The sequence below is a fragment of the Cariama cristata genome, unplaced genomic scaffold (assembly GCF_000690535.1).
Source record: "Cariama cristata isolate BGI_N322 unplaced genomic scaffold, ASM69053v1 scaffold9905, whole genome shotgun sequence".
Lineage (NCBI taxonomy): Eukaryota > Metazoa > Chordata > Aves > Cariamiformes > Cariamidae > Cariama > Cariama cristata.
In genome coordinates, this window is record NW_009619263.1 from 71,226 (window position 1) to 82,297 (window position 11,072).

Below are 11,072 nucleotides of genomic sequence, written 5' to 3' on the forward strand. Positions count from 1 at the left end.
AAGTGGCCCCTTATAGACAGAGCAACCGTACTATTGTCTCCATCGCCGACGGCTAGATCCACCGATGCTTTTTCATCAGAGTATGGAGAAGATTGGGGTTTCTGGGGTCATAATGTCTAGATGTTTCAGAGTGCTGATGGAGATTCAAACAGATTTAGTCACTCTTCCCTCTGCTCTGAGGAACAGGCATTTGAAGAGATGCTCATTGCTCACTGTGTAGTAGCATGGTAATTAGGTTGATCTGTCAGTTTTGTTCTGTGAGAATGTTTGATGTTGAACATATTATTAACTAGGAAAACAGATAAACAGTGAGGTGACGACAACTCTCTGTCGTTCAGGGAAGTAAAGCTGAGAGAACAATTGCAAAATCATTTTAAGATCTAGTGACTAGTCATTAAAATTGCAGATTGCCTGTAAGTCACCTGCCTGGGGAGAAGACCCCATGCTAACTACAGCAAAGCAATTTGCCACTGAATGGTTGCAGTCGGGTCAGCCACAGTGCTCTAATGCTGAATTTTATACAGAGCTGGTCGTCGTCTATCCTGAGAGTGGCAGATAGGTTTGTAGCTTTGTTCAGCGATGACATAGTTCTGCGTTGCTGCTTGAGGAAGGAAAGGGAAAAACCACATGGTGTGTCTGATCTCAGCTGTGCCAGCCCTGGTGCCCAGCCCATGATGGGGTAGGAGCGCCTGTCTGTTAACACAACCGTTCGCATCGTACCAAACTACTGGTAGCACTTGAAGCGATCCTAAGGTCTTACTAGTCTACAGGCAACACTGATGTTTCGATGAGTGTGTACTACAGGCAACGCTTTACTCTGCCTGAAGAGTTTCAATTTGAAGTGTTTCCTGTGATTGTAATCCATGTCAGAAACACAGGCGCTGTCTGTGCCCAAAGGTGCTCCTTCAAGTACCTCTTGGCTTAAGGATGAGGAAACTTGGTTCCTGTTAGGGATAGCATATCCCTCACAGGGCTCTGCTTGGTTCCTGAAGGACTGGTGTGCAGAATTGGGCTAGAGAGGTTTGGGAGAACTGGGCAAATGTAGCCACCAGGAAAGAGACAATTTGAGTGATGCTGCAGAATGAGCCTGGGCTGTCAGGACTCCTGCATGGCGCAGCAGCCCAGGCCTCCCCAGCTCCACCAGAAGGGGTTAGAAACCAGCACCATCATCATGGAAAGACCAGTCATAGGTCACCTCCTCCCAAGCAGAAAGGATGGATGGATGTCCATCAAGGGCTGATAGCACTCCAGAGCCAACACAGTACCTGGGCTTTTCCCTGCTAGTGCAGTGCTCACATTAAGGAAAGGAGGCAACTGCTTTATCCAAGGGAGTGCACCAAAACCCAATGTTATGTGTTAAGTTTCAGAACACAGAGGCTGTCAGGAAGCTACCACCCTGCATCAGGGGCAGAGAGCCAGTAGGGAAGACCAAGTTTACAGGGTTTAACCGAACTGCTGGTGTTCCTCAGTGAGGTGCTGAGGATGTTTCCTCCATCAGCCTTTTGGACAGCCTGTTCCTTTTGCACACTAGCTCTGTGGTTAAGGAACTTGCCTAGCAAATGAGATGCTTGAATTAGTTTCCTTTATCGGCCTCAGGGTTTTGAACCCACCTCCCTCGTTTCACAGGAGTATGTCCTAACCACAAGGAGCTGGGCGGGTTCACTTTCTCCTCCTGAATTTGGTCTGGGCTTTTAGCACGGCTTGAACCATTCATTGCATCACAAACAGCACAAGATGGAGCGTGACTCCTAAAGCACACAGGTGGGAGTGGGTAGGTTCTGCTGTGCAGATCCTTGTCTCCACCTCGATTCTCCCAGACTCACTTAATGAAAAATATATCTTGAGAGCAGCATTCCCCCATCATTAACAAATTGGAAATGCTCCAGAGGCTTTTTATATAGCAGCTGAAATGTAGGAAGACCTAAAGACTCTATTGTTCCATTAAGCAAGAACAAACATAGGAGTAAAATGTTCACCCTCTCACCAGCATTAGTTCTCTGGGCACAAGAGGCCTTCTGCCTCTTCCTCTTCGGCTGGCACAGTACCTACCCAGCCCTAAAGTATCTAGACTTGTGAACAAGAGTCAGGGGCATGTTGCGGGTGACACAGCTGATGTACTAGACCATAGGACAGGGCAAAACCCCTTACAGAGCTGAGCTGAGCAGCCCTGATGAGCTTCACTTGAGCTTAAGGCCTGCCTGGAGGGTTCAGATTTCCTGGCAGCTGCACAGCACCGCAGCCCTTCCCCATCCAGGCTGCCAGATCTTTTCCCAGCCAAGCCTAAGGGGGATGGGGAGGGAGACAACCCTTCCCCGGCATGGCAGGGCTCAGCTGGTGGAGGCTGTTTGGGGAGCACAGCCTGCTTGGCTGCTGGTCACCAGGCAGGTTCACACGCTACGGTTTCACAAACGCTTGCTTCGGTTGCTGGCTACAGATCATATCCAGAGCAGCGCAGAGCTCTCCTGGTACTCAACCACCGCAGAGGACTGTCACCTCCAGTGGGGACTGCTGAGGAATTGGCCAAGCCTGCTGAGGTCCCTCTCCTTACAGGTCAGGTTCGCTGTGCCCTCTCAGGCTGCAAGACCACAGTCTGCTCCTGTGAAAGGGCTTTTCACGGTGTTACAGAAGCAGAGCTGTTTCGGGTGTCACTCAAAATAGGTCCCAAAATAAAGTAAGAGCCCCAAAGATATACAACCTCTCACTGAGGGCCAATGGAAACTGCAAGAGGGGGGAGTGTTATAGCAAGGGCAACACACGGGAAGGTGGTGGCAGAAAGGACCGGCTGGCCTGGCCAGCAAGGGAGACAATGACAGAAAGCACATTCACAGCTGTATTTTCTTCTCTCATGAGTGCAAATGTAGGCACCCTATTCCTTGTCTACCTCAGGAGAACCAGAAATTAGAGGTTCCCTGGTGGGAATGAAGACTTCTCTTTCCTCCCCTATGTAATCCTTATCTCCCTTTCTCTAAGAGGCCTGAAATACAGCATCAGAAAGTATTTGCAATTCTCCCTCCCCAGGATCAGCCCAGGAGGAGAGGTTTCAGGAGACCATCTGCTCGTACAAGCTAGGATCTTGGGAAAGGATTCAGCCCAGCTGCTTCTCCGTTGTGCTCAGGTCTGGTGGGTCTGCCTCAGTGCTGCTCCCCACTCCACACCTTTGTATGAAACTGGCTTCCAGAGGCTGGTACAACAATCAGGGCAATCGCTCGTTAAGCAAGGATTACAGAGGGCTGAAGCTGGGCTTAAGGGCTGAGGCTGAACAAACTCAATGCAAGCCACAGAGTCAATTCCAACCCCCTGCATAGAGCGATGGGATGAATGGAGCAGGGTTCACCCTTGTCAGAGCTCCAGGCTGTACACTGATCTCATGCAACTGGGCCATTTGGCTCTTAAAAAGCCTTTTTGTTTGAAAACTGACTATCTTAAGTACTCCAAAATTCACATGATGTCTCCTATTTCCTTGAAATGTCATGTGCCTCATGAGAACCAAAGGTTTGATTATTCCTCCAAGTTTGGGAGTCATACGAGCTTGCATCCTGCCGGGCAAGGGTCTCTCATCCAGCCCTACTCCGTGTGCCACCCCCTCCACACGTGGGGAACCAAAAGCCCAGAGATCTGATCAGGGCGTTAAAGGTCACCCACTCTACACGACTGTGAAGTGCTGCACAGCTCCCACTAGCCACTTGGAGAAGGGGTACTGCCACCAGGGTCACACAGCTACACACCATCAGCAAGGCTATAGGGGAGACACCATCCCAGTTTAAAACCATTCCTGTTTAGGTGTAGACACTTCCATGCGGACACACACACTGGGAACCGATCCTGTTGCCTACTTAGGTATCTGGTGCCATTTGAGAGACCCTTGAGCATCCCAGACACCTGGACAGGGCAGGTGAACATCCCCTCGGAGCTTGCCTCAGCCTAGCCTCTACCTTCTACTCCAGAAGGGCAACTAAGATGGCACTGGACACCTTCATATAGTCAATGGGTCTCTTCACCTAGAAAGTACCAGAAACCGAGAAGCAACTTTTTATAAATCAGTGGTTAAAGGGGGGAGGGAGGGAATAGAAGGCAGGAATAGGCCCAAAGGGTTTGTTGGGGGTGGGAGCGAGAACAGCTTTATATTGCAGAATACAATGGGATGAGAGATGGAGAAATAAAGCATACGCATCCACACACACACGCTCAGAGCTACTGTAACCACCATGTAATAAACAACCATAATGACTCTTTGGATTATAAATACCGGGAGAAGGAAGGGGAGGGGGAAGGGAGAAAAAGCACCTTGACAACCCAATGGTATCTTTAAAAAATAATAATAAGACGCCTTTATGCACAGCAAAACTTCATTCTAGGCCTCCCTTTAGTATAGCTAATTTCACAATCACCTAAAAAGACATCAAACTTCAAAAAGGAAACAAAAAAAGTGGAAAATATTAAAATATCTGCATTGAGCCTGCCAGAGTTAGTGCTGCTCAGAGTGGGGCAGGCAGCGCGCACACACACCGCACAAAGCTTAAACCCGAGGTAAAACCCCAGCCCTCTCTTCCCCATAGACATGTAGGTCAGCACTGCAGAAACTCACCCCACAGCCCAGCCAGGGCTACAGCCCTTGCTCCCCTCCTTTCCTCCAGTTCCTCACCCATGTCCGTCCCCTCCTGTGCCCTCCTGCCCTCCTCCCTCTTGCACCCTGCCTCCCCCCGGCCAATGTTCCCATGGCGGTGGTTAATCACCAGGAATACGTGCTGACCGGCAGACAGCTCAAGCACAGCTTGGTCTCTGCTCCAACCTTGCACCAGCTCCATCCCTGTGGCACAGGAGCACAAACGTTACACCAACCCCACTCTCAGGTGGGGTGACAACAGGAGCTGGGCAAAGGCGTTCTCCTAAGGAAGGCGTGAGAAGGTCCGGGATGAAGGATGAGACAGGATGGGTGGGGAATCAATGGGTGAATCAACGCTATGACAGCAAGGGCTGAGAGACACTTGTACTGCCTGGAGGGATACGGCAGTGGAGTGACTGCACGCAGCCCTGAGACAGCCAATATCTGCGGAAATGGGTAAGTGGCCTCGAAATGCTAAATGAAGGATGATAATTACAGCAAGATGCATCCTTTTAGTTAATCAGGAAGAAAACCTGTATGTTATATCATATCAAATTCATGCCCTAGTCACGATTGGTAGCAAGAGTAAACGATAAAATCTGAAGTTAGCCCAAGAGCAGCATTCCTCTGAGACCCTCAGCGAGTCTGGGGTCCCGATCACATCAGCCTGATGAAAAGAAAAAAACCCATCAATATTTTTCACAATGTTGCAAATACCTGTTCTAATGGGCAGTTACTGAAATTGAACCAAAACCTCTGATGCAGCCTAACCCTGCTCTCATGACTGCTCTGCTACAGCATCTGCTTCTTCCAAGATCACAGCATTTTTGCATACGGAGTATTAAACCTGCTTTGGCAGAATTCCTGGAGCTGTATGTGCTTACTCAAAATCTCCATAGAGCAGAAACACCTAACCCAAGTCACTTGGCTGTTTAAAAGTGACAGTGTTGAAGCATACAATTAATATGTTTCATGTGGACTGAATACTTCTATATTTTGATAAAAACTCGTTAGTTTTCTCCTTCATTTGGAACCTTTTAACCAGCACTACAGCACTGGTTTATGCAAAAAGTGGTATCTAACTTCAAGAGCACATTGTATATTTGGTATGGTCAGAGGGAAACAGGCACCACATCCCACAAGGAGAACTTTTATTGAAGTTTTATGCGAGTTATTCAAGCATCCAGGAGCCTCTATCTCAGAGCAGGACAGTAAAGGAATACACAGAGAAAACAGAGGAGTCCTTTGATAAGAGATTATACCTCATTTGACCTGGAGTCCCCACCTCTCCCAGGTAAATAATGGGTCTCTGTGGCACTGCCAGAGCCAGCTGTAGGATTAAAACTATACATATTTTTATTCTCATGCCAGTCATCGAGGCACTAAAAAGGCACCCAGTATCACAGCCCCTATTTTGCAGGATGACAGGCAGCTATGAAGGATCCGACTTCTCGTCCACAGTCAGAGGGTTTGCAGCTCAGGCATCCAACCTGCAAGTCTTGGTCTCAGCATCTCCCCAGGGAATACACTGAAGAAAGTTCCTGTCCCTCATGGGACCACAGGATCCATGGAAACCTCCCCTGGAAGAGCCAGGCTGGCTGCCAGAGAGAAAATCAGCAGGTACGAAGCAGGGGGTGCTGTGGAAATAGGGGGGCTCTGTCCTCCCTGTGCTTCTTCCCTGTTCTCCAAAGCTCCCAGCAGGAGCAGCCACCTGTCTCTATGTTCCTGGGAATCGTGATACCCTTCTCTCCGCACTCATTTTCATGCCAAGGCAAACCCCATTCTGTGCTCAAATTATTTAAGGTCACAGAAGTTGAGGGATCACGCACTGCAAACCGGTGTTAGTCACTGCAAGTGAGTTGTCCTGAGTTAACCACATGGGTGAGTGAATCACAGAAATGCAGGAGAGTCTCTCCCTGGGCAAGGAAAAAAAAAAAAACAAAACAAAACACAAAAAAAAAAGTGGTTATCAGATGACTGCTTTGAGAAATACCTGCCTGAGTACAGGTGGGCCTAAGACTGGTGGGCCAAAATTGTTGAACAGTGAAAGCACCAGGCAGTATTACAGCGAAAGACCTCATTAAGAGAGAGTGAGTCAGTCTTTTCTTGTGGGCAACATCCATGTAACTTCAGCCGAACCCCACAGAGGCTAATGGGAAACCCCTCCATAGATTTTGATGCACCAGCCCCCAAAATCCAGTTCTGAGGTTCTCTGTAATGAGGGTGCAGGATCCCTCAAGGCCCTCATACGCAGCATCAAAGAAATGCAGCTGGTTTTATTACAGCTGTTTATGAAATCTGTCACAAAAGTGGCGTGCCACTGCCAGCTGGGCTTTTGCCAAAGGAAGCTCTGCTAAATTAGGTCGAGAAATACTTGGTTAGTGGCACAGACACCTTTATATGTAGTTTTCAGTGTCCACCCAGAAGTTCTCATTAGCAGGACACAGGGAAAGGAGATGGAGGAGAAGCAATAAAGCCACCAAATTCTTGGAGGAGGTAACCAAGTTGATTCAGTCGGAATCTATAAAGCCAACACTGCAGCTACACTGACACTTGGACCATTAAACATTGCATTGTTTAAGCTGAAAAAAAAAAACCTTGGCGTTTTTGCAAGAAGGCTTATTCTTGTCCAAATAAGCAAGGTCATCCCTTCCATCAGAGCATTACATGGGGGAGAAAAAAGGAGATCAGAGCAGACATGCCCTCAGGCTAAATTCACACTCCACACCTTGGGGCGGGCCAGGGGGAAGCCTCCTTTGGTCTCTGGTTTCCTGGGAGTGAAAGCCGGGAGGCAGATGGAGTTGCTCAGAGGTGTCTGACTCATGGCAAAGGCGGCCGGACAGAACAAGCAAAATCAGATATCACTGTGCAAGCGTACTGGGTGGGTTCAGGTGATCCTGCTATAAATCACGGTTGGCATTTGAAAGGGTCAGAATCAATTATTTCTACATCAGTGCAAAAGGACATCCAAAACAAACTGCACAGGATTTGCCAAGGCATGGGAGGAGGCGGGAAGAGAGTTAAGTGTATTCAGTGCCACCACCCTGAGCAAAGAGTGACAGTCTTGGGAATCGGGGACCGCAGTGTTTGGGCTCCCAGAAGATGAACCAGCACAATGCCTGGATGCCAAATATTGCACACTGGCGGACAAGCTTTGGTAACGCAAGGCTGAGGTCCAGGCTGCTTTCCCTGCAGACTTGTTCTTACACTTGGTATTGATTTAAGGAATGGGCGGATTGGTCTTTTGTTACTGCATGGAGTTAGAAAGAGGAGGATGTGGTGTGAGCCACAAGTAATAGAGGCACTGGCCAGAGGGACTTTAAAGGGGAAGGAGCTCCAGGCTAGCAGGGAATGAAACTTCCCAGTCTCCGCAGTCTCCAAAGAGACCACTGGCTGCATTGTCCTGAACTCCTCCTGGCCCTCTCAGGATAAACAAACCTTCCTCTTCCATCCCCAGGTTTTAGGCCACTGATCAAGACGTCTTGCTGCCAGCTCACTGTTCTGAGGCACCATCCATGGGAAAAACCCAGGTGCCGAAGGCAATGTCAGTGACAGTACTTCAAGCTCTTACCAGACACCATCACTTGCTTCGGGTGCATCTCCTGCCTCACTCCAACCAGTTTCTGGGGCAAACTCAATCTGGACGCATTTAGCTAAATGTATTTAACATCCTGTAACTGCTCCATGCATCTGAAGGCACCCTCTTTTCCCTCTGTCCTGTTCAGCAGTTGCCACACAGACTGAGGGCTTTCACTCAAAGCCTTATCTACACGCTACAGCTGAGAAGTGAAACGCACGAAGAGCTGTGGGTTTCCTGTTCTTATAAGCCCCCTTTAATTAACTGAGCTACCAAATAGGGGAAAAAAAGAGTTTTCTCTTTCTGGCACAGAAGCAACAACTGAGAAAACAGTAATCATCAACAGGGAAGCCAACCATCTGAAGCCAACCAGAGATGGCACCCATTAGCAGTGACCTGTCAACTCCACCACCCCAGCAGGCAGGCAACTGCCTGTACACTTAAAGCAACCTCAGTATTTGCTTGTACTCTAACCTCCCACCGTGTATTAGGGAATATACTCCCCTTCTCCATCCCAAGGTGTCAGGCTGTAACATCCTTAAACAAATTTGTCAACAGGTGAAGTCACTGAGATGTGATGCTTGAACCTATCCAGCTTGATGCCACAGGTACGATCCAGCCCTTGTTAAGGAACTTGGAACAGAACCAGCTCTTTCTAACCCCACCCCATCTGGTCACAGGCCATTAATAACTCATCGAAGGACACATGGCACCAGACTTCAGGAGAAGAGGCAGCCATCTGCTCTGCAGGCTCCACCGCTGCTGGTGGGCAAATGCGAGGTGAGGACACACGGTGACAGTGGCCACATCCTCGCACACTACTGTGGGTAGGTCCGACACCTGGAAAGCCAGGCAGGCAGCTCCTGCTGCTGCGTGATGCTCACGTTCCTCAAGGGATAAGGAACGATGGCTTCCACTGCAGAACGCAGTGAAGAATGGTGGCAGTTGCCCAAAAGCGACAGTTGCCATCCCTGCTTCCCCGTTGCCTCTGGTGGTGGTGGAAGCAGTGGGCTGGATTCCTCCCTCGGCTGTGTTTCCCCTCTTCCCATGGCAGGAGACAGTTCAAACCAGCCCCTTGTCCCCAGGGAGGCTGAGTTCGGTCGGGCTGCGCTGCTGGGAGCCCTTGATCCAGCTCTGGGAAATCCCCACAGCTCTGCTGTACTGGGCAGAGGCAACCCACTCCTATCATCCCCTGAGCTCAGGGCTGCCAAGAAGCTCCTTTCCATACAAGTCTCAGCTGGCTTTTCAGCATGGAGCTCTTTTGACTGAAACCACAACACTTAGCCTGCTTCAATGATCAAGCAGAGGGCACGGGAATGTCACTGAAAACACTTGGCTTCCAAACGCAGCATTGTTCTTCCCTTACCCCATTCACAGATCCTGACCAGAACATCCAGATCAAGGGCTAAATGTTTTCTAGCAAATCCATCGAGAAGTACCACAGCGCTATTTGATCTGCCATCTCCCCGAACACACACACACACCCCCATGCTTGCATGAAACCCACACGTCGCGCAACCCCACTGGTGCCTCACCACTGCTGCCCAGAGCAGCCCTCGTGGAAGTGTTTCCTCCTCCCTCCGTGGCTGCAAAGCTCCATCAGACACAGCCTGGGCCAAACCCACCTCTGCTACACCGAAACCAGCCGAGAAGGCTGACCGTGCCCAGTGGGCATTCCCCATTCCCAGTGATGCCATCACAGCTGGATGTCACAACCTGCCCACCAAGCCCGGGTGACATTGTCAGCCTCACGCTCTGCAGGCCCCAGCACCAAGCATCTCTGTCCCAAGCCCGATCCCAAAAGTCTCATCTCCAATGTTCTGGTTGCATCAGGTTCAAGACGTGGCTCGGAAAGGCTGCTCTCCCCCTATCCCTCAGCAGCAGCCTGCTCTCCCACCCAGGAGCTGCTGCTCCTGCACAGTCACCCACCAGAGGCACCCGTGTGCCCCCCACGACTTTTATTTTGCATCCTTTCCCCACCCCACCTCGCCGTTCCGCCCAGCCGCCTCACGCGCCATGGGCCATCTTGGCTGTGGGGCCCCACGGGTGCCATCTTCTCCCCACCGTGGGGAGAAGAACATGGTGGCCGTGGCTCACCTGAGGGAAAGGCGTCGTGGTAGGAGTCGTTCCTAGGAAGGCTGCATGAGTAATTTAAGAGAGAGGCACAGAAAGCAAGCTAATTAAAGATGTGATAAAATCACAACAGTTTCAGCCATATTGAATGTCCAGCTAGGTCTGTTAAGCCTTAGGGCCACAGCTGTGGGAAGGATCCTAGATCTGTCGGAGATGGGCCAACACCCACCGAGAGCCTCCTGAGTGATGAGGAAGCACCGGTTACAGCTCTTTTTTGGGTAACCCCCCTCGGCCCTCGCAGTTCCAGGGCAGCACAGCCCCATGCCCGCAGCCTTGGCCGCATCCCTCATCCCTCCAGCTGCTCCGCAGGCATGTGGTGCCCATGAGCGAGGTAGCTGCCGTGTGCTCCTGCAGCTCCCAGCAGCAGTATTAATCCTTAAAAACTACTTTTTTTTTTTTAAATAATGTTTGTGTGCACATTCAGTTGCATTGTTTGTAGCAAACACTTCAACATGCGCTGGCACACACACAAGAGGAAAAAAAAAACAAAACAAAACAAAACAAAAAGACAACTGAATTGACTGGAAGAGAACAGGAACTCCATCCAGCCCTGACCTTGTAAGCAGGGTAATAAAATTCAGCCCGTGGTATATTTTTTGTGGGATGGTTACCTGCCTCATTTTTGCTACCTACGGTAAGGTGTACAAAGACCAACCCGCAGCAGCGCTGAAGTCGCTTTTAACTCGAAGAAGGGGTAATTTGCAGGAGGGCCCTTCTTTTAAAGCAGCACTTTTTTGCCGAAAACCTCTCGCAGCACTT